General features: G+C 37.3%; 1 protein-coding gene across 12 annotated transcripts in view; it reads right to left on the bottom strand.

Moving 5' to 3' along the window:
• The window catches only part of ADGRB3 (adhesion G protein-coupled receptor B3), a 445420-nt gene that overhangs the window by 191358 nt on the left and 229377 nt on the right, over window positions 1-24685 (bottom strand). The window lies entirely within an intron of this gene.

A 24685-nucleotide genomic window follows, 5' to 3' on the forward strand; every position in this document is an offset into this window, starting at 1 on the left:
CTTATATGGAAAAAATATAAATATATGTGTTTGTTGGGGAGTGTTGGGTTTACAGTTGAACTCAATGATCTTGAAGCTCTTTTCCAACTTAAATGTTTCTATGATCCTACATATTCCCACTCATGGTTCAGAAAAGTTTTTTTACTTATAATCAAACAAGTCTTGCTTATCAATCCTGATCTCCTTTTATGACAAGGTAATCTACCTAGCTGATCAAAGGAAGCCAGTAGATGTGATCTTGGATTTCAGTCAAGGCTTTTGAGACTGTCTTTTACAGAATCCTTCTGGACAGAATGTCCAGCATTCAGCTGGACAAACACATCATGTGATGGGTGAGCAACTGGCTCACAGGTCAGGCACAAAGGCTGATGGTGACCTGTTACTAGAGAGTTTCACAGGGCTTCATCCTCAGCTCTGTTCTCATCAACAACTTCAGAAATTACTCGGTAGCAGGATTGGAATAGGTACGAAGCAAGTCCACAGATGGTAAGAAACTGGTAGGAGCTGCCGAAGCTCCCTCAAAGGCAGGGAGACCTCTCCTGCAGAGAGACCCTAATAGAGGGCTGGGCAATCACCAACCATCTAAAGTTCAGCATGGGAAAGTGCTGGATTCAACACGTGGGATGAGGCAAACCCTGGATTTCCATACAGACTGGGAATGAGATGCTGGAAAGCAGTGCCATGGAAAGGTACCTAGGCATCCTGGGTGATGGAAAGTGGAATATGAGTCAGCAGTGCATATTTCACATCCCTCAAAGTCTGCCTCTTACAGATCTACACAGATTATAAAGGCCTTTCTTTAGATACTTTGCCAAATAATTCTATGAGGATGTGCCTAATGTGGCTCTGATGCTCCAAGGTGTAAGATAATTTAATGGAATTTGACTAGATGCAACTAGTTCAGGTCTATCAACACAGTGGATACATGAAATAATTGACAGACGGATACATGAAATAGTTCTCAGCTCTTCAGTATGACTTTAAACTGTATTTTATATTTTAGGAAAGCTAATATTCTTATTAAATACTAGTCTATGACTAGTTTCAATGAAACTTTGGCTCATTTCCATTGCGAAATGAGGCTCTCTACCTCAGCTTTAATCTGCAGCATAAAATAATTACTTCTTGTGAACTGAAAGTCAAGAAGCCATTTAGAGGAGAATGTATATAATTTGTGTGCTGGGTCATTCGTATGTCAGAAACTCAAATGCAAGGTTCTTACACACAGGTAGTAAGACGTCATGAACTTTGCACGTTATTGTGTTCTTTTTATGTTAGTTTTGTATTAGAAAACAATGCTTCAAATTCTGGAACTCAAAGGATTCAGTTCTGCAACTGCCACACAAGGACTATGTCTTCTCATTTAAAAAAATAAAGGTTTCTCACAGGTTTGGTTTTTTAAATAATTATTATTTCAAATTACCATACCAAATCATCTGAGATGGAACACTTGGCAAACAAGGATACCTTTAAGCACTGTGGTATGAGTATTTTTGCTTGTTTATACAAACACACAAATTGTATACTACTGGAAAAATAGTCAAAGAGAATATTAATAAGAATAAAAAATGTAAAGTGGGAAAAAAAGATGAAAAACAGAAAAAAAAAAGACATCTAAAATTAAAATTACCTAAGCAGAAGCTAAGGAAAATATTTTATGTATCATGTTAAATTAAACTCTTCCAATATGGACAATTCTCTTTTTATTTATGTATTACGGCAATTCCTACAAGTCATGTCTGCTGTTCTGGGCACCACAATATAGAACAGACATTAAGCTATCAGAGAGTGCCCACAGGAGGATGAGGAGGATGCTGAAGAGTCAGGAGGGGATGCTGTATGAGGAATGGCAGAGGTAACTCGGTCTGTTCAGCCTGGAGGACACTGATAGGAGACCTCATTGCGGTTTTCAGCATCCTCATGAGGGGAAGGGGAGGGGCAGGCACTGATCTCTGTACTCTGGTGACAGTGACAGAATCCAAGGGAATGGCCTGAAGCTGTGTCAGGAGAGGTTTAGGTTGAATATCAGAAAAAGGGTCTTTACCCAGAGGATTTGGGCACTGGAACAGGCTCCCCAGGGAAGTGGTCACAGCCCCAAGCCTGACAGAGTTCAAGAAGCACTTGGACAAAGCTCTCAGGCTTATGGTGTGATTCCTGGGGATGTCGTGCACAGGGCCAGGAGTTGAACTTAATGATGGGTCTGTTCCAACTCAGCATATTCTATAATTGTATCATTCTGTGATTTAGTACAGGTGCTCACTGTGCACATCTGCAGTGCAAGCTGCAGGTTGAGCTCTGGGTGGAGGAAGCCTGAGACAGAAGGCTTCTTTCAGTATATTTTGATGCACTTTGGTATAAAGTACAAGACAATAGCTCAATTACACATAAGTATACAAACATATTTGATGATTCCATAGTAATTATTGATTCAGAAGAATCCATGTAAATAGTCTAGTCTAATCAATTTAGAGATGCTTTGAACTGTAATCGATTGATACTTAACATCCTTTATAAATATTTATTTTCCTTTATTTCATTTTCATGTTGCAGTTGCAGACAATCTGTTTGATACTGCTGCACTGAAAATTTCAGAATTGGTAACTACTAACCGATCATTCTAAAACCAATACAAAATATTGTTGCAACTGATTAATGCCAAGCTGATAGGAATAGACAATTTTCCATCACTATAAAAATGACCTGGTTAAACACAATAATATGTTAATGATATTTAAGCAGATTATTTGGCACAGCACAAAAGTGGTTAATTCATGTGTAAAGAAAACTTGGAGAGAAAAAAAAAATAGTGTAGTTCCTGTATGAGTAGCTTTTGTAGATCATGGCCTAGAAAAGCTGAAATGCATTGCCTTGATCCCTATAACCCTGAGTGAGTTATAAGCTGCCTAATGCAATTTCTAGTAGCTCTCTAATTGATCTGGGCTGCTAAAAAACAAAAAAAACCCCAACCAAGTCTAATTCTGAAATTTAGATCTTTGAATAATATTAATCAATTTGAACAGAAAATCAGATTCACCGAAAAGCATGACAGAAAAACAAGTTTTCTCATGTACTAAATGCAACTTCAGATCTTACAATAGAGATTCAGGTTTTAAAATTACCACATGCACAGGACATCGAGCCCAAGAGTCACGCCATGAGCCTGAGAGCGTTGTTCAATTGTTTGTTGAACCCTGGCAAGCTTGGTGCTGTGATGCTTTTTCCAGTGCCCAACCACACTCCAAGTGAATAACATTTCCCTAATATCCAACCTAAACCCCACCAACACAGCTTTAGCCTTTCCCTTGATTCCTGACACTGGTCACCAGAGAGAAGAGTGCAGCACCTGCTCCACCTCTTCCCCTCACAACAGAGGCTGTAGACCTGAACTACAGGTTGCTACAGATCTCTCCCCTTAGCTGCAATACCAGTTCTGATTCTGCTTTCTTGAAAGTAATAATATTCCGGGTGTGTTGTGATTTAACAGCACAGTAACCATGTTGGTCTGTAATTTCCAATAACTAACAATACAGAATTTGACTGGATCTCAGTTACAGACAACAGAGAATGAGTATATTAGCAGTCTCATTTGCTATTTTCTTATCCTATTTTGCCTTGCTCATTGATGGTATACTAGGCATATATTATTCAGCATTTAGTAAACTTCATCACTTCACACATTTTGATTTTTGAAACAGACAATGTTTTACTGCCCTTCTGGTACAGCTCCTGCTAAATATATTTCTGGGTAAAATATTATTACTATTGCCACAGATAATTTTAACAAGAATAAAAAGAACAAAGAATTTTAACAATGAATATGAAAGGTTTTTGTGTTGAAATTCTGAACAATGAGAATTTCTGCAAAACATCTCTGTTAAGAAGAATCAGCTAGAAAAAGATATATTCTAGAACAGTTATTTTGACCCTAAATGTACAACCTTTGTTTTTTTATAGAATGAAGAATCTTACTGGTCAGCCCATGTTGGATACATGGGGAACAAAGTCTTGCCTAGATCATCAACAAAGAGTGAGATGGACATATTGAATAAGAGATATTTATAACAGACTTTCTCTGTCCACTTAAATCCCATCATTTTAAAGAAAATTTGCAACAAACACAAATGGTGAAACCCCTATTTAAAGGAGAGTCATTTGTGGATCTCCGGATTTGCTACAGAGCTCTGCATGTGAGCAGGCTTGATTAAAATCCTTCTCTCATTCCAAAGATAAACTCACTTCTTACCACCTACAAGCTTATGTATAACAGAAGGACTGTGGTGAAGTGGCATCCTCTTACATGAACATGAGAAAAACAACATGGCAATTTTCCTTCTGTAAATAATATTCATGAAATCTCACAATGAGCCAACATGAAACTATGTTCAGAAAAAGGCTCCTAAGAAAATATAACTTAACAGATCTTCTACTTCTCAGAGCTATCCATACAACAGTGATAAATTCTTAAATTAGAACCTACTGCTCCATGGGCAGACAAGACAGGGATATCCCTAGAAGCCTGCTGTGCACTTGAATTCCTGAGGCTCATCAGACCAAGGCAGCTACTGTCTCACTATTCAAGCTTTGGGTAGCAAGACACAGTACCAGTATAGGCAAAAGCAGAAATAGACACTTCTAGATATTTTCACTGATCAAGGATGAACTTTGCATGAATCCTTCCTTAGCTGTCAAGCAAATTCTTCCTTAAATAGACTCAATGTTTGAAGGTTAAGAATAATGCTTTGGTTAACCAAGAAGCTAAGTTAACAGTGATCTCTGAATATTTCTCTTCTGTTTTCTGTAGATAGTGCAGTGGGGAAAAGATTATCCATTACCATAATATGATCAGTATGATATATAGGACAACTTAGAAAGCAGCATGGTTTCAGGCAATGATCAGGATGCATTTAATAATAACTCAGATTTTTTCTGCTACTTACATAATTGAAAAAAATCATAGGCAGCAGGCAAGTGGTTTTTTTTTGGTTGTGTGTACTTTTGTTGCTCAAGACCAAATTCTGCATTTGAGGAAAAATTCAAGAATATACAAATTTCATAGACTCATGAAATATCACATATGCATATTCAGTCTACCAAGTGATTTCTGATTTCACATTCATTATGATATCTTTGTTTCAGGTATGGGAATAAAGTTCTAGTATCAAAAGTTAAAAAAATAATTAGACATCTAAACATTGTATTTATAGATATTAACCTTTCTTTAAAATAATTATGAAAAATATTAAAGTTTATTCCCTGAGAAAGCTAATTAATGGAAATAGCTATCACATCATAGAATTTCTATATGATCCAGGTACTATTTCTACATGTTCCCTGGGGCAGGGGGTGGAAGAAGTGGAAGCTCAGCATTTTTGTAAATTTTAATCATTTTTTACTATTTACTAATTAGAAATGCACCCTGTAAGTTTAATATGTCTATTTGAAGCCAGCACATCTGGAATGTAAAGAGCAAAATCAGTCTCCTAATCTGAATAACAAGTATGAAGAAAATCCAGCTGAACTAACGAAAAGGTAAACAGTTTTTTTAGCAGATGGAAGAAAATGTATTCTCGCGATATATTGAATACTTCCTGAATGATGGGATAATCTAGAAAAACATTTTAAACATAAGGTAGGAAGCTGTACTTCTCTAATTAGAAGACAACTCCACCTTCTGGGCATTACTTTGAAGAAGATGAAGATATGAGCAGTCAAATAGACCCAGAGTCACATCAAAGGTACTCTGTTTCTGAAGGAGCTTTATTTGTTTCCATTCCTCTTAGTATTACTGTGCATTCATGCTACTAAAACTGTGGTCTCAGGCAGCCTCTCTTGCCTGGCAATAAAATATTTTTCCTAAGGAAAAGAAAGACTTGGTATAAAGCAACACAGAAGACGGAGACTGATGCAGGAGATAGAGGAACTCGCATTTAAGTGCATGAGTTTCAATTTACAGACATAAAGTAGAAAACCATAGAGGGAGCAAGATCACCTACAACACAATATTTGATTGACTGGTCAGGTAAGGCGCAGAAGCCAAACATTTTTCAGTCACTAAGGTGACTTGGTAAAGTGTCTGTGCTGATGATTCTAGCTGATAGCAAGAACAAAGAGAGTGAGAGTGAAGACAATGTTAAAGCAGTAAGCTCAGAAGATGGAAATGATGATGAAGCAGAAAAGGGGGAAAGAAGAAAAGCTGAGACTGAGCGATCATTTACTTGTTTATTTATCAAGCTTACTCATCATTAGCTATCCAATAAAAACCATGAAAGAAAGATGGGGAGAACCTGACAGGATAAGAGATCAGTAAGGAGGCAAGCAGGTATGAAAAGCATTAGCAGAGAATTGATAAAAATGTTTTATGAACATTGCATTGCTTGGGGTGATGTAGAGCAGAGTAGAATGATTGCTTCCCAAAAGCATGAAGCAAAGAAGAGATGGCTATACCTCTAGGGAAATGATAACTAAACCTATCATTCAGAAATCTATAAAGATGTGAACTAAGTTATTCAGGATATTGAAAGATGATGTAAGAAGCAAATTCACAGGCATAGAGGCAGAAAATTTGATGTAGGAAAGTCACACAGAGGGAAAAAATAAATAATGTGAATCAATATATGCTTTTAATCACAGCTTTTTGTAGGAAACTAAAACCAGATCTCTACTATATTTCATTGTTGAACAGCTTTTTTTTAATCATACAGAATGGCATGGTGAAGAACTTTAGGATAACACTACAGCAAAATTAAAACTGAGAGAACTGTAAATTACTCTGGCATAGAAATACAGAGATTGCTAGTATGGAAGCAGCTAGTGAATCCTGAACAGGAACGATCGATTAAAAGCCATATCCTGCAGAACAGTGGGTATGGAGGAAATGCTTGCAGCTGGCTCCTGTTTTCACAGCAATCCACCAGAAATGTATAAGTTTCTCCATTTTTCTTTCCAGAAGCAGATGACGGAGCTTTCTTTACACTTCAGCTCCATGAAGGTTGAGAAATTAGACAGATAAGATCCTTCAAAATCTCAAGCCTTTAGGTATGTTTACTAACCAAATTAGTTCCCTCTTTATATGCATCTGCAGTTGCTTTCAATTTCAAAACCTGGCCAAGTCAGAGAACGACTTACTGGTCTAACATTGCTTGTTAGAATACTGAGTTTATGTTTTGATCACTTGAAGCAGAAAGATCTGCACGCAATTGGGTCCTCCTCTAAACATGGGGCCACCATCTGAAGGCATTACAAACCATATCTTCCTTACCTTGGATGAGAATGTCCATTAGGATTCAAGGCTATTATCATCAAAACTTATCCACGAGGAAAGGAAAACCGACTCCCCATTTGAATATTCATTTGACCACTGGCATAATATATAAATCAAGGGTTCAGAAGGAAGGCAGGTTTGTTTTAATTAACCCCAGATAACTGTGTGATGTCTCAAATTGGTACTTCAGTAAATTCTTGACACTGGTAATTTAGGACACAGAATCCTGTCACAAGCTTAGCATTTCCTGGTCATCATCAGACTAAGATCAGACTAATTCTCTAGTAGACATCTACCATTCTGAGTTTGACATTCAATATGATGCTCAAGCTGTCAGTATCAGTGCATCCCCATTAAACACACACACACACACACACACACACTCACTCACTCACTCACTCCTCTACAGTTTAAGCTGCAGGTACTCAAAATCAGCTGTGAATGCATGCAACTTTGTGGCTTAGATCAGACTGCAGTGGAAAGGCTGTGAGAAGCCCCACAGCCCCTTCTCTCAGGAGCTGCACTTAAGCTGAATCTGCTGTGGCTGTGCAGTGTTATGCATTTTGCTTTTCTGAACCTTGACCTGTGGATGCCATATCAAGATTTCATGGCCTTGGACCGACCCTATCACTATGGGCTTTCCTGAAGATCACTGGACTAATCCTGACCCTGATGCTTTGATTTGATTGCTTGGCTTGATGTCAGATCATTACAGACTTGTCTGCTGATGTGGAATATTAGCTGGGTCTGGCTACCATCACAGACCTCTGCTCTTCTTGTTTGGATGCTGTGGAACCTTGCCTTTGCAGTGTGCACACGCTGATGTCTCCTGTTTTCTGTCACGGAGCAGCCTACTCTTGCTTCTCCCTGAACACAGCAGCTAATAAGCAAATGCTGGAACACTAAATGCCTTCTAGACAGGCTTGAGTTGCACAGAAAATATGAAACAGAACTGTTAGAAACAGAGATCTCCTGTGTCTCAGTTTCATGTTGAGGCCATGATTTTAACCTACCTCACAGGAGTTCATAACTAGGTCTTTGTATTCTGGAGGCATGTCTAATTCATCTTGAATATTCTCCATGGAGGATATAAACTGGATTAAGATTTGCTCAAGGGATTGTAAAAGGTTGTCCTGGGGCACTGTGAAATATAATTTTCAGGATAATGCACACATGCTTTATTTAGATTGTTTACATCATGCATGGCAGAACAAAACCCAGTACCTCACTGGGACATATAGATGCTATCCAATCTAAGTAGTAAGGAATACTAATTAGACTCAGTTTGATTTACTTGTTCACATTGTTGCATTCTAAATTAACTTTAATAACTCGGGAGAAATATCTGTGTTATTATGGTCATTTCAATAAAACAACCACACAATGAGGAGATGCTTAAAAAAAGATCTAACTAGAAAATTGGGCCTATAAAGAATGACAGAGCTTGGTTATTACGAGCTGTTATAACGCAATCACATGAATCACTATGGCATGTGGACCTTGTGCTCAGCTCTTGTTATCTAATTCTGGCCATCCCATCTCCAGCATCCCCCGCTTTTTCCCTCCCACTCCCCCCAAATGAGAGGCTTTTCTTGTTTATCAAAGTTGTGGGAGGAGGAATCAAAAAACATCCACGCATCAAGGAAACAAACAGTCAACTAGTCAGCTAAGTCAGATGTTACACCATTCCTGTTTCCTTTGTCAGAATTCAGGTGTCTTACATTTTCATTCATTTTGAGTGCAGTTGACAGAGAAAGATAGAGATGCCTAATCAGGGTTGCTTGTGTTGCCTTCTCAGGGTTTTAAAAAATCCTCTGAATTTTGATGCATAATGAGCTTAAACTGCATATAGGGATAACGGATTAACCCTTACTTGTACTGAAGAGTACATAAAATGCACATTATTACTGACCTCAGTGCCAAAATTAAACATAGAATATAGTCAAAACAATCAGCTCAAGATAAAACATAGCATTATACCTGCAGTAGAGAGGCTTCTACATATTAAAAATGTCTATTTGGATTCAGACCAAATTTTCAGATGCCCTTAGCGTGCCTTCAGTTTTGCTCTTACATGCAGTATAAAATCACCACTTGGGACAGTTAATGTGTAGAAATTACTGTGATTAAGAAAATGTCTCAGGTTTTCCTGAGGCATGACAAATACAGTTACAAGGAGCCACAATTGTGCCTGGCAACACAACACTTGCATTCCTCACACAAGCACCTGATGGGACTCTGTCTTTGGCACTATATCCTACCTGCAACCTATTTTCTGTTACAGTTATTTCAATACAAATCTGGGGTTTATTGCTATTGCTCTTTCCTCAATTTCTTGTGCCATTCATTGCAGTATGTTTATGAAATATTTATTCAGAATAGGGGTCCCCCCAAACTGGAACTATATAGCTTCAGTGGACTATTCCTTATTTTCTGGAAATATTGCCTGTAGGTAGAAGCTCCTTAAAGTTAAAATGTGATTCTACATTGTGCAATATTCCAGAAAACACAATTATACCTATGAGCTAAAGTGAAAAGAAAGAGTTTGTGCATGTTATTACATAAAAATCATGATGGATTTTTTCAAAGCAATATCATGAACATGAAATTTGGAAATAAGAAGCAGGGATGGAATTTTTTTTGTTTTCCATTGAACAACAGTTTTTGCAACCCATCAATACAACAAAATGGAAAGTCCTTGACCTGAAATTACTAAAAAAGAGTGACTGAATCTATATGCCAGAGAAGCTATAAATTTAGTGAAAATGTTTGCAAATTATTTTAAAAAATAATCTATATACTCAGTCTTGCAAAATTATTCAGTGTCAAGTATTCTGTACCTCAGTCCAGTTCTGCTATTACTGCCATGCCTTACTTGGGGTAGCTGTAATTATCTCCACAGCTAAATCTAGGAGATAGCCAGAAAAAAACAAAAGATTTCTTGCCTTTCAAAAGTATTTGTATTATATTCTGTAGTCAAGATGGCTTTACTACTACAAATCATACCCTGGAGAACTGGACAATCAAAACGTGTAACTTACATATGATCCTTCTTGCCCACAATATCCTGATTATACCATTGTTACAAATAGTATTTTACAGGATCCTGGAAAGAAAATTGCTTTTTTCCCCCTTTAGTTATTTTCCTGTCTTTGCTCTGTGTTGTTTTTTCAGCGCTTTTGCTTTTATGGAATATTTTATATGTACTAAATGGTTTTTCTGTCTCTAATCCCAAAACATCTAAATGGTGCTTTATTGGAAACTAAAATGACTGCACTCTGGTGGCAAAAATTCATAATAAAATTTCCTAGCTGAACAAAAAATGAACAAAGTTAGGGGTCAGCGTAAGGATGCTCAGTTATTTGATAATATTTCAAAATAGTCCCTTTTTCCAGAAGCATAGATGTGGTCAGCATAATCTGGACCAATCTTGATGTAAATTGTGGCTATTATGAAATCTCTATGATTTAAAAATCTCTGTTCTACAGTTACATTAAGTTTGTTGCAAAGGAATATTTGCATTGCAATGAACCATTTTCAAGAGGTAGTCAAAGTCATCATTCAGTGCGCGTGCTGAGACAACATACTGGTTCCAGTGCTTTGAAAAAGAAATTAATTGGACACAGAATAACTTTCCCCCCCAAACTTACACAAACAGTCACATCTGCAAGAGGAATTGCAAAGAGGATCCAGAGAACTACAGGTCTGTCACCCTGACCTCCTCATCAGGCAAGGTCTTGACAGAACAGATCCTTTTGAGTGCCAACATGCGGCGTGTGCTGGACAACAAGGGGATCAGGCTGAACCAGAATGGGTTGAGGAAAGACAGGTTCTGCTTGACTGATCTGGTTACCTTCAATGACCAGGTGACTTGCTTAGTGGATTAGGGAAAGGCCGTGGACATTGTCTGTCTAGACTTTACTAAAGCCTTTGGCACAGTCACTCTTGGCACTCTCCTAGAGAAGTTGGCAGCCCATGGCTGGGACAGGGGCACTTCTCACTGGGTTAAAAAGGGTCTGGCTGGGCAGGCCCAGTGAGTGGTTGTGAATGAAGTCCCATCCAGGCAGCAGCCAGTCACTAGTGGAGTTTCCCAGGGCTCAGCACTGGGGCGAGTCCTGTTTAATGTCTTTATCCATGAGCTGGGTGAGGGAATGGAGTGTACATTCAGCCACTTTGCACATGATACCAAGTTGGGTGTGACTGCTGGAAGCTGGAGAGCAGGAAAGCTCTGCAGAGGAGTCTGGACAATCTGGACTGATGGGCAGATTAAAATGGTAAGAGGTTCAATGAGATGAAGTGCCAAGTCCTATACTTGGGTCACAACAATCCCATGTAGTGCTACAGGCTGGGGGCAGAGTGGCTGAAAACCTGACTGGTGGAAAATGACCTTGGGGTGCTGGGCAACAGTGGCTGAACATGAACCAGAGTGTGCCCAGATGGCCAAGCAGGCCAATGGCATCCTGGCCTGTATCAGCCACAGTGTAGCCAGCAGGGCCAGGGCAGGGATTTTCCCCCTGTATTTGGCACTGGTGGGGCTGCCCCTCAAATGCTGCGTTCAGTTCTGGGCCCCTCACCACAAGAAGGACAGTGAGGTGCTGGAGTGAGTCCAGAGAAGGATAATGGAGCTGGTGAAGGGCCTGGAGGACACTGCTTATGAGGGGTGTTGAGGGAGCTGGGGATGTTTAGCCTGGAGAACAGGAGGCTTGGGGGGAACCTTATCACTCTTTACAACTGCCTGAAATGAGGCTGTAGCCAGGTAAGGTTCATTATCAGCTCTTAAATAATAAGTAGACGGACAAGAGGAGATGGCCTCAAGTTATGCCATGGGAGGTTTAGGTTAGATGTTAGGAAAAAAAAATTGAATGAAAGGTTTCTTAAGCACTGGAACATTCTGCCCAGGGAAGTGGTGGAGTCCCCATCCCTGGAGTTATTTAAAGATGTGTAGATGTAGCACTTAGAGACATAGTTTAGTGGTGAACATGGTAATGTTATGTTAATGTTTGGACTCATTGATCTTACAGGTCTTTTCTAACATCAACCTTTCTATGGTTCTACACACATTAAAAATAGAGCTGATGAGAAATTAGTAGGGTGACAAAAGAAGTAAAATTAATAAAGTGAAACAGTTCATTTAAGTACATTAATAGTTATAAACAAGTTCTATTATTCAAGAAAGGTATAAAATATTGGGAATTATACACAAGATAGGATAAGAGTGGAATGGAAGCCTTCAAATAAAATTTGCAAGTATGTTTTAAGAAGCAAATTGTTAGGCTTTTTAATAATGATACACTACATTTAGGTTATCTTTATGGAATTTTTATGTTATGCCTTTTTTTTTTTTTTTTAGGTCTTTCTGCAACAGATCAATTTTACATGGGTGCAAATGATTAAACTGAGAACAAAGAAACCTCACTTGATTAGTAACTTGGCTTTGTTTTCTTACATTCCTGGGAAAATCCTAGCCAACAACAACAGAATAATTTTTTCCTTTAGTCCAAACTTCAATATATTATATAAGGGATCTGAATGAAAGAAAATTCTTCCCATTTACATACTTCTACTAAAGAAAACTATTTCAACATGAAAGATTAAGACAACAATATAAATATTAAGTCCTAATTTTCTGTGCCACCAAGATGTTCGAATTTAACAATTTCTAGCTTGTCAGACAGCCTGTAATAATTGTCTAACACAGCTGTGAGGTAATATTACTTTGTTTAAGATTTTTCAGTGGAAGGTCTAGCTATATTTCCATGAAGCACTAAATGAAAGAAAAAATTTAAAAAAACCAACCAACCAACCCCTCCAAAAAAAAGAAGAGAAAAGGTTCATGTTAAACAAATTCATTTCATGACCAGGTATAGCTAGGAAAGACTAGAAACATTTCTAAAGCCACTGACAGTGCAGATTAATGCTGAGTGACAGGTAAAAAATTGGATACAGCAGCTAGTGATATCAATAAAACCTGTATCTATAGGGAAAAAACCAATTGAAAATGTGTATGTGGCTCTCTAGACAGAGACTCTGGCAAGCCATGTATTAAAAACCTCATGAGTAAATATGCTGTTAGGGAATTAAAAAAATAACAAAATTATGAACAGAAGAAAATATTCTAACAAATGCCTACAAGAAACAAGAATTACCAAATTCCTACATATTTACTTGCCTACTCATTTTCCCATCTTTGAAAGAAAATTCTTAAATCCATTCTCTAAGTATACCCAAAGAACCAACACAAAAAATCAGCAAACTACATCTAATATCTTGTCAAATGAACTTAAAAACAGTACATACATAAACACTTCAAAATCCTCTGAGCTTTTCTATTGAATACCATTTCCAATTAGAAGAAGCTGTCCCATTTTTGAATGTCTTACCCTGTTGACATGCAGTCTCTATGACTTAGCTTTACAAGAGTTTTGGGTATGTATAATTTTAACTTCTGAAAATTAGTTCTAAGTACAACCAGAAATGTAAAATAGATGATGCAGTATAAAATCACCAGCCATGTCTTCCAGCAGTGGAACTATTCATCCAAGAAACAGGTATAAGTTCAATTTGGCAATGCTAAATGACATTCGTTTTGCAGAAATTAACTTTTCTTTGTGCATTGTTGACTGTGAATGGAGACCATTATTTTTCATTGCCTAGATAGTGATGCAATTTTCAAAGCTAAATGAGCATTAAAAACATTCATTCCATGCTTCTGCAATGAACAATCTAAGATACCTAATGGCAAAACGAGACATTCCCTTTAATCTTTACGAACATATTCTATTCCCTTGAGGTTAAAATGAGCAAGGAGGGGATAAGCTTGCTATATTTTTGATAAATGTTTTTTTCACAAACAGGAGAAGTCTTGTGTGTGCAGATGCAGCAGCCTGCCTGCTTGCCAATCCCTGAAGATCCAATCATCCTGATGACTGTCCCACAGTTCCTTCCCTTCGGGCAGGTCAGTCTCTTTTCATTCCTCTGTATTATTGGAGGTAAGATTTTGGTGCCAATATAGGGGAAATAAGTTCCACCAAGGGGCACAATTCATACACATATGAATGGGTTTCCAAGTACTTGCCTTTGATATCAGCTCACATTCTGGTTATGCTCCTCTACAACAGGACCCCAGACAGGATTTTCTAGAGAAGTGGCTGTACCAATATACTATTTTCCCATAGGTGTTCTTGAAATCCATCTCATTTCAAAATACTTGACTACTGAGTAACAGCAGACAGCATGAGGCCATATGATTTTACTAGCAATGTGTTACAAAAAACCAGCATATAGTTAACCCTGCTAATAATTAAAGTAACTGGTGACCTAGGCAGCATATCTTATATGTTAGAAAAAAAATCCACCAAAAAAATAGTCATTAAATAACACCATAAGCATTGAACCACAGATTATATGAAAAATCTTTCAAGCAATGAGATCAAATATCTTTTCTAGAAGACAATTTCCCAACCTATATGCATAGAAGATTTACAGAATAATGCTGCCTAGGGCTGATTACATGTCTTCATGATTGTAGAGAGTGTTTGTTCAAAGAAAAAAAGAAAAAAAATCACAAGAAAAACAACATCAAGCTATTTGGTGCCACTGCAGGTGATTTAACTATTTGTGCATGTATCAAGTGCCATTCAATCACTGTAGGCCACAGAGCTGTACCACATATTTTGAGTGAGGAAAAGTTCTTTCTCTGTCTCCTTCCCACTGTAATGGGGCTTAGAGCATGGAAAAAAAAATAAAATGTATATTCATCTGTAGTAGAACAAGTCTCTGATTTTTTATCATAAATCTTATCAAAGATTCATTATCTCTACCTTTAGACAGAGCAACAAATGAGGTCCTAAAACTCATACCCGAAGCCAAGGGAAAGAAAAACTTACACTGCGAAACGGATGAACTCATGGGTACAGAAATCACAAGGCACAAAATATGTGTTAGAAATTTCAGAATATGTGTTAGAAATGTTGGTGATTTTTAGCCCACCCAGTGCACGGATCCTTTGGGATATTTTGAACTGGTTTTACTGACACTTAGCTCTGTTGGCATTATACAGTCTGACCTTAACAGAATAGCAGAGATATATGCAGTCTCTTAGGTCTATATACTGAATTCCAACTCTCCATAGTGAAAAAAGATATAGAAATTACACTTACAGAGACACAATTGTGCAGAATTACATCTGCATATGTTTACATGGCTTTGAAACTTGACCTCAATATCTGACAGTCTCACTTCCAAAATAATTATTACCATAAAAATACTTTTATCTGATATTGTTAGTTCACTGACACCCTCATGAAACTGACTCAAAAAATGAAATATTTCTCTCCAGTTCATTACCTCAATTGTTATGCTACCTTCAGGCTACACAGTTTGAAAAAGACGGATCTTTACCACTATTTGGAATTAAAATCTACAGTCATTACCACGGAAATAATACTTTTTCAATACAGCAAGTTGATTTGTCTAATATTTAACATGGAAGTTTTTCCCTCCTTTTTCTGTTTTATTGCTTGGTTGGTTGATTGTTTGGTTGATTTTTTTGACTCCTCATATTTTTATTGTTGTTGCTGTTTCTATTGTGGGGAGTTAATTTTTTTTTATTTTTCGGGGGGAGGGGGGTGTTGCACTTTTATTCTTTATTTGTTTGGGGTTTTGTGGGTTTTGTTGTTTTTCCTTTCCTTGCCCTTGAAAGGCCAGGAAATGAAAAAGAGCTTTGGCAGTATGCCATATCATAAGCTTGGTATAAAACGTGTTAACTCCATATTCACAACGGAGCTTTTGGCAATAGACCTGTTTCTGACACCACAGTGCTAGTTTTAGGCAGAGCTAATAGCTGGCTTTACTCCTATTTTAACTGAATTATAATTTTGGGGAGTTTAATTCTATTTAGTTTTCCTTCTTCCATTTTCAGTAGCGAGTGAGTAAAAAAAATGCTGTAGAAATCATTAAAACTGGGCCTGAACTTTGCTATTTGCAGTACTTAGCCACACCATCTCTAGCTGATGTACTGCCAGATGATGGCTGGACACTCTTGTGGTAACACTTTCAGGGCCAAAAAAACCCAGAATGAGTCATCAGTCCGTGCAGAATTGCATCTTGTAATTGGACTGTGGTACTCCTGTTTAAGGAAGGACTGTATTGTTTGAAAATCTTGACACTACACTCACTGAACATGATTGCTGCCACTTGGCACTACCTTACTGTGAAACAAATTCTCTGGGGTGTGCATTGATTCCATTACTGCATTAATGTAAAATTACCACCACAGATGCTTCATTTCTATCCCCTTAAGCCTCATTCTACCTGGAAATTGTTGGAAGTCACCGAAAGGTCCACCTGTCTGAGGCAAATGAGTGAATAAGGTCAGGTATTTAATTTCTCAGGTCAATAGCTAAATACACCAGTTAAAAAATGGCCTGTCATACAAATTGATTTCTCTAGAAAACAACAGTTTTTAATTGCTCATTTCAAGAAACAGAATTATTCAGAAAGGAGTTTGCAGAGGCAGAAATTTAGAAATGATACAACAGTATGAGATACATAGATACTATAAAAAGGAATTTTCACAAATGGGCTGTAGATACTACTTTCTTTTTCAGTTGGAGACATTTGTTAATGAGACAAGATCCTGTCTGTTGGTGTTTTTCATAGCTTCCATTTGTTTGGAATGCTTTATTCCACTTAAATAAGGTAGATAAGGGAAACACTTTCAATTATTCTAGTTTCCATAGCACCCATTTAAAAATTCTGAATGGTTTATTTATTTAACTTTATCTTTAAGGTCACTTAATAAACTGTATACACAAAACTAAGTACAGAATTATGACTGTTACTAAGAGTACAGCTAGGCAATCAAGTTAGGTTTTTATCCCAATTTGTGAAGACTGATAAAGATTCATATAGTAGTTTTCTTCATATTTGGAATTTTCAATCTTAAGTAACAGAGTTGCATTTTCTCAGGATCATTGAGTATGTAGGTTTAGAAAAGAGTGAAAAAGTCTAGTCTTTTATGCTCTGTTCACAGCAAGTTTTCAGGGAACGTGAATCATTTAATAAGCTTATTTTATACTGAGAAAGAAATATGAGCTTTTGAGCATTTACTTCAGGAATTAAGTCAGATGCTGCAGTGAGCGAGACCTTCAAAGTGTGCATGAAGTCTTTCCCCTTTAGTCAGTGGAGAAAGCTTGAATCTTCTGAAAGCCAACATACTGATCTGATCAAGGAATTGCTGACACTGCTGCAAAGGAAATTATATGAATATATATAGAGCACAAGTATTAAGAGTATAAAAATTTGCAATTGACCTTTCTCTGTAGTTTCCCTATTCTTTTATCTATTTTTTTCTCTTCTGGAAGCCTTTAGCTATGGATTGTTACATATGGTTTGAGCAAGTAAAGAATACAGAAATAGGAGAGTGATACCGGCAGTGTGTAAATCCTAGGACTTGAAGGATTTTTGGAGAACTGAAAAGAAAATGTGATAGGTGTTCCCTTTCACATAAGTAGAGCATCTGCCCAATCAACAGCATAGATGTTTGGGGCAGGAAAGACTGATGGCCTACATCTGAGTGTGAAACAAACAGGATGAGAACCAGAAGCCAAAGTCATGAATGAAAAAAATATGTGGCAGAAGACAGAACTTAGAACTTGTCTGACCACCATGTTTTACAATCCAAGAACAAGAGTGTGACCAACTGTGCTCCACAGGACAAGGAGAAAAGCATGAATTTTGCCTGTGAAGACTGTTTTCTCACCTGGCCTATTCCCTGGATGATTCCTTGATGATGTTTACATATTTACATATGAAGTAGGACACACTACCACTACAAGGAGTGATTCCTGCTTGCCTTCTTAAAGGAGCAAGTACAATTCACACAGTTGCTTAAAGGCGAAATTTTCCTTTCTGAAAAGATGGGGTACTCTGGAATAATTTGATGGAAACAGGAGAGAAATCTGAACGGCTATTTTGGGGCCACTCTACAGGATCTGAATTTTCATATGTGTGATAGGTGCACCCTTCTTTCTATTAAGAGAAAATGCTGAAATACTAGCAGCTGAACTTTTATTAGCTATAAATACCCACTTTAAAATCTACACTATACTTTAACACTACACAGATTCAGAACAAGAAGTAATTTAATTACAAATGAATTCTGAGTATCTGTGTATACATTTATTGAACTACTTGTTTCCTTGCTAAAAATTTTAGACATTTTGTTTATACATTTGTACAAGTAACATCATCTGTGGCTTTTTTTCTGTTTCATTTAACATATTTGAAAAAAGACCCTTTACAAATTTTAAATAAATTCGGTCTCTTGGTATATTTTAGGCCAGCATGACATTTGTGATATATGAGTCAGAGGATCTCGAGTGCTGCACTGAAGACACACATCACTAACTCTAATACAAAAAAGATAAGCAGACTAAGGCAGACGCCATTCAGATAAGGAAACAAAGCATATAATGTGAACAAGTATCTAGAAAGTATAAACAGGATTTACAAATTACAAGATGTAAAAGCCATAGACTGGGATAAGGTGAATGAACCACAATAACGACAGCAATCCAGCTTGCTTATTTTCTAGCATTCCCAAAGCTCTGCATGTGTACCATTGGTCATGTCTTATAGCCAGAGTAAGTACATTTTCTGAAAGGTCCTTTTGGTCACATTTCTAAGTGTCTAGCTAGGACTGGAAAATTTTAAGATACACTCCATATGCCTGCAGGATTCTTTTGTGTTTTCCTAAAATTTCATGGACATGAACAAGAAATGGGAGATTGAAGGTATAACAATAAGGTGTGCAAAGAAAGGAGACAATGGGCCCTTTCAAAACATCTTTTGCCATATGGCATCCTAGACTGTCTGTGAAGGCAGAAATCAGACTGTTTCCTGCCAACGTTTATAAAACTTATGTAAGCAGCTCAGTTTCAAGTTTTAAATGAAATGTTAATTACTATACTAAATCAGATTACTCATCGGAGTAGCAGTGTCACAGCAGCCATTTTTAAGCTGAGAGATAACAGGTTGTTAAAAGTTGATTTATGCATGGAAATATGGTTTACACCTCTTCATTTTTTCATATAATATTATAGCTAGCTGCATCTACCATGTAGAAACATATCTACTTGTTCCTATTTTGTACCTTGTAGGACTTTGACTTCATGCTTATGCAGAATTAAATGTGGTACAATAGAGTTAGGAATCTTCATTTTTTCCTGTGAGCAAGATTAAACAGAGATGTCAGCCTAGTTTCGCTTTGTATTCACTTTTCAGTTGTGTACATGCAGTTCCTTTTGACAATCTGTTCTCAAATATCTGTTGTAATCAGTCCAACTCTCAGTCTGGTTTTTAATTATTATACTTTATTTATTTTTTATTATTTTATTTGGGTTTTTTGATCATTCAGCTCTGAACCTCTCTGTGTTCACAGGTTTTATTGACTCACAAAAAACCACTCTTCTTTGCTGTAGATGACCTGAATCATTGAAACATGAGCTAGTACCAGGCTGCCTTTACAGCCAGTGGCAGAACTTCCACAAGGCAATCCATGCCTTCATTTTAGATGTCTGAGATTATATGAATTGCTCTCCTGAGCAGCACTCTCCCTTGATTTTAAAGGAAGCTTAGAATGACTTTGGCAATTTTTGTGATGCTTAAAGTAAGTAAAATGAATCCAAGACATATAATCTCAATTTAAAAGAGTGTTGCAAGTGATAGCTACTGAAAACTGAAAAAAAATTTCTGTATTTTCTTTAGACTGCTAGTTTTGCACACTAATGCTGTTATTTTCTCTGAATGACTTGATCTACTCCCTCTTAAATGCTCTGTCAAAACCAAATTTAATATGGCAGTGTATATCCTCTCCTTTTCATTTTGCTATACGTCCTGGAAATCTTCAATCTTTCCCACCTTTGAGTATTCTAAGTAACTTTGTGATATCTGCACATTTTATAAAACTACTGATCATTGAAACATCCATATTCATAAAATGAACATTAACAGAAAGTGGCTTTTCACATGCTGAAAATTCTCATTTGTTTTTCCTTTCAGTTCTAAATAACACCCATGACAACATATTGCTCTTCAAGATTATTTCGATTTTCATTAATATCATCTTAGAGCTGTAAGCTTGATTTTTTGACAACAGAATGTTCTTTAACTATTTTTTTTTAGCTGCTGCCCTTAAGGAAATCTATTTGACAATACCGGGAAAATTTCCCTTAAAAAAGAAATCCTTACAAAAGAATCTGAATCTGCCATAGAAATACATAACCCCTAATATTGCTCTCTATTTCCAGTTCCACATTCCACCTCTATCTTTAAAGACAGCTATGCCTGTAGCACTCCAATCTTCCAGTTAGAAATTTCCTTTTTAAGTCAAAGGTTGAATAGTTCTTAATAGCAATTCACCCACCTTTTATAACATATCTTCAAAACTCTTTAATTGTTCACCTTGATGAGAACTCAAATCAGCCAAAGAACTGAGATGATCTGCTCAGGACTTTAGTGTTCAGAGAAAAATTCAAAAGGCTATTAAAAGCCAAGGTTAATTCTTTAATCTAAAATCAGGAATTTATCTTTAAAACAGACAAAATTGAAAGCTATTGGTTAACAGAGAATGGTGACATGGTTTAAAAGCTTTTGTCACACTGCATGTTGTACCCTTGCAGGTGGGTCTGTGCTTTCAGTGAATTCAGGGACACTGAGGGATAGTGAAAGCTTCTGTTTGTTCGCACTATCATTTTTGTGTGCCTGCTCAGCTGGTCTGGAGGAGGAGGAGGTGGAGGAAGAAGAAGAAAAAGAGCAGGATGAGGAAGAAGGCTTCTACCTCCCATCAGAGGCTTTTATTTCACCTAATCATTCCTTAAAGAAGTGCATATAATACAAAGATATACCATATACAAAACATACACCCTCTGTCCCCACCATGCACAAACAAAGTAAATGGTTGCTTTTACATTTGTTATGTTTTTTGTAGTGTATTCACTATCCTTGAGAGGAAAGCTAATAGTAGATGGGCCTTGCTTTAATGGAAATGCATTTGAATTGACTGAGCTTCCCCAATAAAGTACAGATATTGGATTATCTGGATTTGAAACCAGTCTTTGATGTTTTGTTCTGAAGAAATGAAAAATTTGTGTTAAAGGCCATCACAATGAAAAGTTTAACAGGGGCATGGCAACTTTTGGTCTTAGCTATTTTCAAATGTATTATAATGTGGCTTGTGATAGCCTAGTGTATAGTTAATGTACCTTTCATCACTTCCCGTTTGTCATCAATTGAGAATGTGCAATGGAAATTCATTACAGCATGGCTGTTTAGTAACTTTTTAAGCCACAACTACTTCTTTCTGTGCCTTGAAAGAAAGAGAAAATAAAATCCCCTCTGTGGAAGATCTCAGGGGATTAGCGTATCTGTGAAACACAATTAGGCGCTCAAATTTTACATCAACTACTATTCAATTAGAAATGTCATTCAATTAGCAATGAACTTATAAACTGAAATTAGTAGAAGAAACCAAGAACTCACTGTGTTACTGTGAAATTTGCAACTAAACTGGATTTTTTTTCCTCTGACAAGAAGCATCAGTTCATATGTAGCTCATATTTAGTTCATATTTAGGGTAATTTTTCTGAACTTTAAAGTGATTTGGAAATGAAAACACAGCAAAAAGCATTTAAAGCATATGAAGATGCTGAGGGAATATTTTATGGTAAATAACTATTGATTCAACAGGACCCCTTTGAGCCTCACACCTGTGCCTGGAAATCTCATAGAAACTATTCTAAGGCAAATGGAAGACAGGGAGGTGATTAAAGACAGCAACACAGCTTCACCTTGGGCAAGTCTGTCTAATCAACTTAGTCTTCTGTGATGGAGTGACTGCATCAGTGGACAAGGCAAGAGCTACAGATGCCCTCTGGACTTGTGTAAAACCTTTGACATGGTCCCAACAACACCCTTCTCCCTAAATTGTAGAGGTAAGGATTTGATGGGGGGATTCTTTGATAGATTAGAATTTGGTTGGTCACATCCAGAGGGTAGCAGTTCATGGCTCAGTATCCTGATGGACACTTGACAAGTGGTGTCCCTCGGGAGTTTGTGCTGTGACAAGTGCTGTTTAACATCTTCATCAATGACAAAGGTATCAAATGTGTTCCCAGCAAGTCTGTAGAAGGCACCGAGCTGAGTGGTGTGGTTGACACACCTGAATAATGGGATCTGGAAAAGTTCAAGAACTGGGCCCATGGGAACCTCAAGAGGTTCAACTAGTCCAAATGCAAGGTGCTGCACCTGGCTTGCTGCTACCCAACCCCTGGCATCAGCACAGGCTGATTGAGGCCAGCCCTGAGGAGAAAGAATTGGGAATACTGGGGGATCAAAAGCTAGACCTGAGGGCTTGCAGCCCAGAAAGCCAGTTGTATCCTGAACTGCATCAAAAGCAGGGTAAGGGACGTGATCCTGCTCCTCAACTCTGGTGAGACCCCACCTGCAGTGCTGCAGCCAGCTCTGGGGTTCCCAGCACAGGAAGGACATGAATCTGTTTGAGTGGGTCCAGAGGAAGGTCAGAAAAATGATCAGGGGGCTGGAGCACTGTTGTTATGAGGACAGGTTGAGAGTGTTGGAGTTCTTCTGCCTGGAGAAGAGAGGGCTTCAGGTAAATCTTATTGCAGCCTTTCACTATCTAAAGGGGGCCTTATAAGAAAGATGAAAAAAAGTTTTAGAGGGCTGTTGAAATAGGACAAGCAGTGATGGTTTTGATCAAACAGGAAAATTTTAGACTAGATATAAGGAAAAGATATTTTACAATAAGGGTGGGTGAACACTGAAACAGGTTTTCCAAAGAGGTAGTAGAACATACCCCATCCGTGGAAACATTCACAGTTACATGCCATAGGGCTCTGAGCAACCAGTGAGTTGAAAATGTATCTTCTAACCCAAACTGTTCTATGATTTTATTCTATGAACTATTGGATTTTTCTATTTAAAGATGAATACAGTTACAATTTGGGTCTCATTTATGCACAATATCTGCTGCCTGAATTAAATGTGTCTGTCAACTTAAAAGAATTGTTATAGATAAGACTTCACATATTTATAAACTCTTGTTGGTACAGAATAATTATTGCTGACCAGTCCAAAACTGCATAGTTTATTCTTTTCAGTTGAGATCAACATAAATATTTCCTAAAACCCACGCATACGCAGTCAGAGAGTTATGCCAATGCCCTGAGGACAACTACACTAAAACTGAATTATTCCAGATACATTCCTTTCTTGTTAGTGAAAGTAAGAAATTATTGCTTACTGATAACAGCCTTCTGTCTCCATCTCAGCATGTCACCTGAGCTCAAGTATTCTGATCAATGATTTGCACCACAGTGATCCTGTCCTTTTTTGATGGCTGAACGAGCATGGGGTGGATAAACTCATGCCAATACATCAAGGCACAGAGCTAGGAAGTCAGATTAAACCTATAAATTCATTTCCAGTTTTCACCACTCATTTCTCAGTTTTTTTTCTATTCCTTTGATGGTTTTATAGTTAAGAACAGACCTCCTGAGTGCCTAAAAATACCTTATATGTGGGAAGAGGAAGATAATCAAAAGAAAGACTGTAAAGATTCTGCAGTTATCTAAACCAGCCAGTGCACAGCAAAGTTTCTGATCCAATTGGAATGTTGTTGCTGTTTCCCATGTGAAGCCATGAATATGTAGAGACATAGATTATTTGAATGCACCTTCTTAATCTGAATGCATTTGCCTGTTTGATATTTTTTTCACATTTTTCAGAGGACAAACAGATTAGAACGTACTACAATGTGCCAAGCAGCATGGACTGTGTGCTTTAAATAAGTTCAACTTTTCATTTTGTCAGAAAATTTTCACAGAACAAACATTTCAGAAAAAATACTTTCCTTTATAAATTTGTGGAGGGTCTAGCACAATGAAGGACTGACAACTGGAAGAAGCTTTAAGTGGTATTAAAGTGCAAACAGTAGTACCACAAAAATAATAAATCACTGGTTAAAACCCTACTGCAATGTTTTAAACATTTTAAGGCTGACAGAGTTCTTTTTGGGGAGTTCTTTGAAATGTCTCCAGTACAAGGTTGTGCCTTATAGTAGTGTCACTCTGTAATATGAACTGGACAACAATAATAAATATTTATTATTGTAGAGCAGCAAGTAAATATTCAATAGGGACAATCCAACATTTTCCCTGCTTTATTCCACCAACTAATTTCAAAATGACCATATTTTCTTACTCATTCTAATGACTTGCTGAAAAGCTGGCATATATGTGCAGTAAGATGCTAACTTAAAATCGGAAAAAATTTATTAACACCAGAAGTTTTGCTATCAGACAATACATATTTTGGATTTATTCCTTACATACAACTTGCTAATAC

The sequence above is a fragment of the Melospiza melodia genome, chromosome 3 (genome assembly GCF_035770615.1).
Source record: "Melospiza melodia melodia isolate bMelMel2 chromosome 3, bMelMel2.pri, whole genome shotgun sequence".
Lineage (NCBI taxonomy): Eukaryota > Metazoa > Chordata > Aves > Passeriformes > Passerellidae > Melospiza > Melospiza melodia.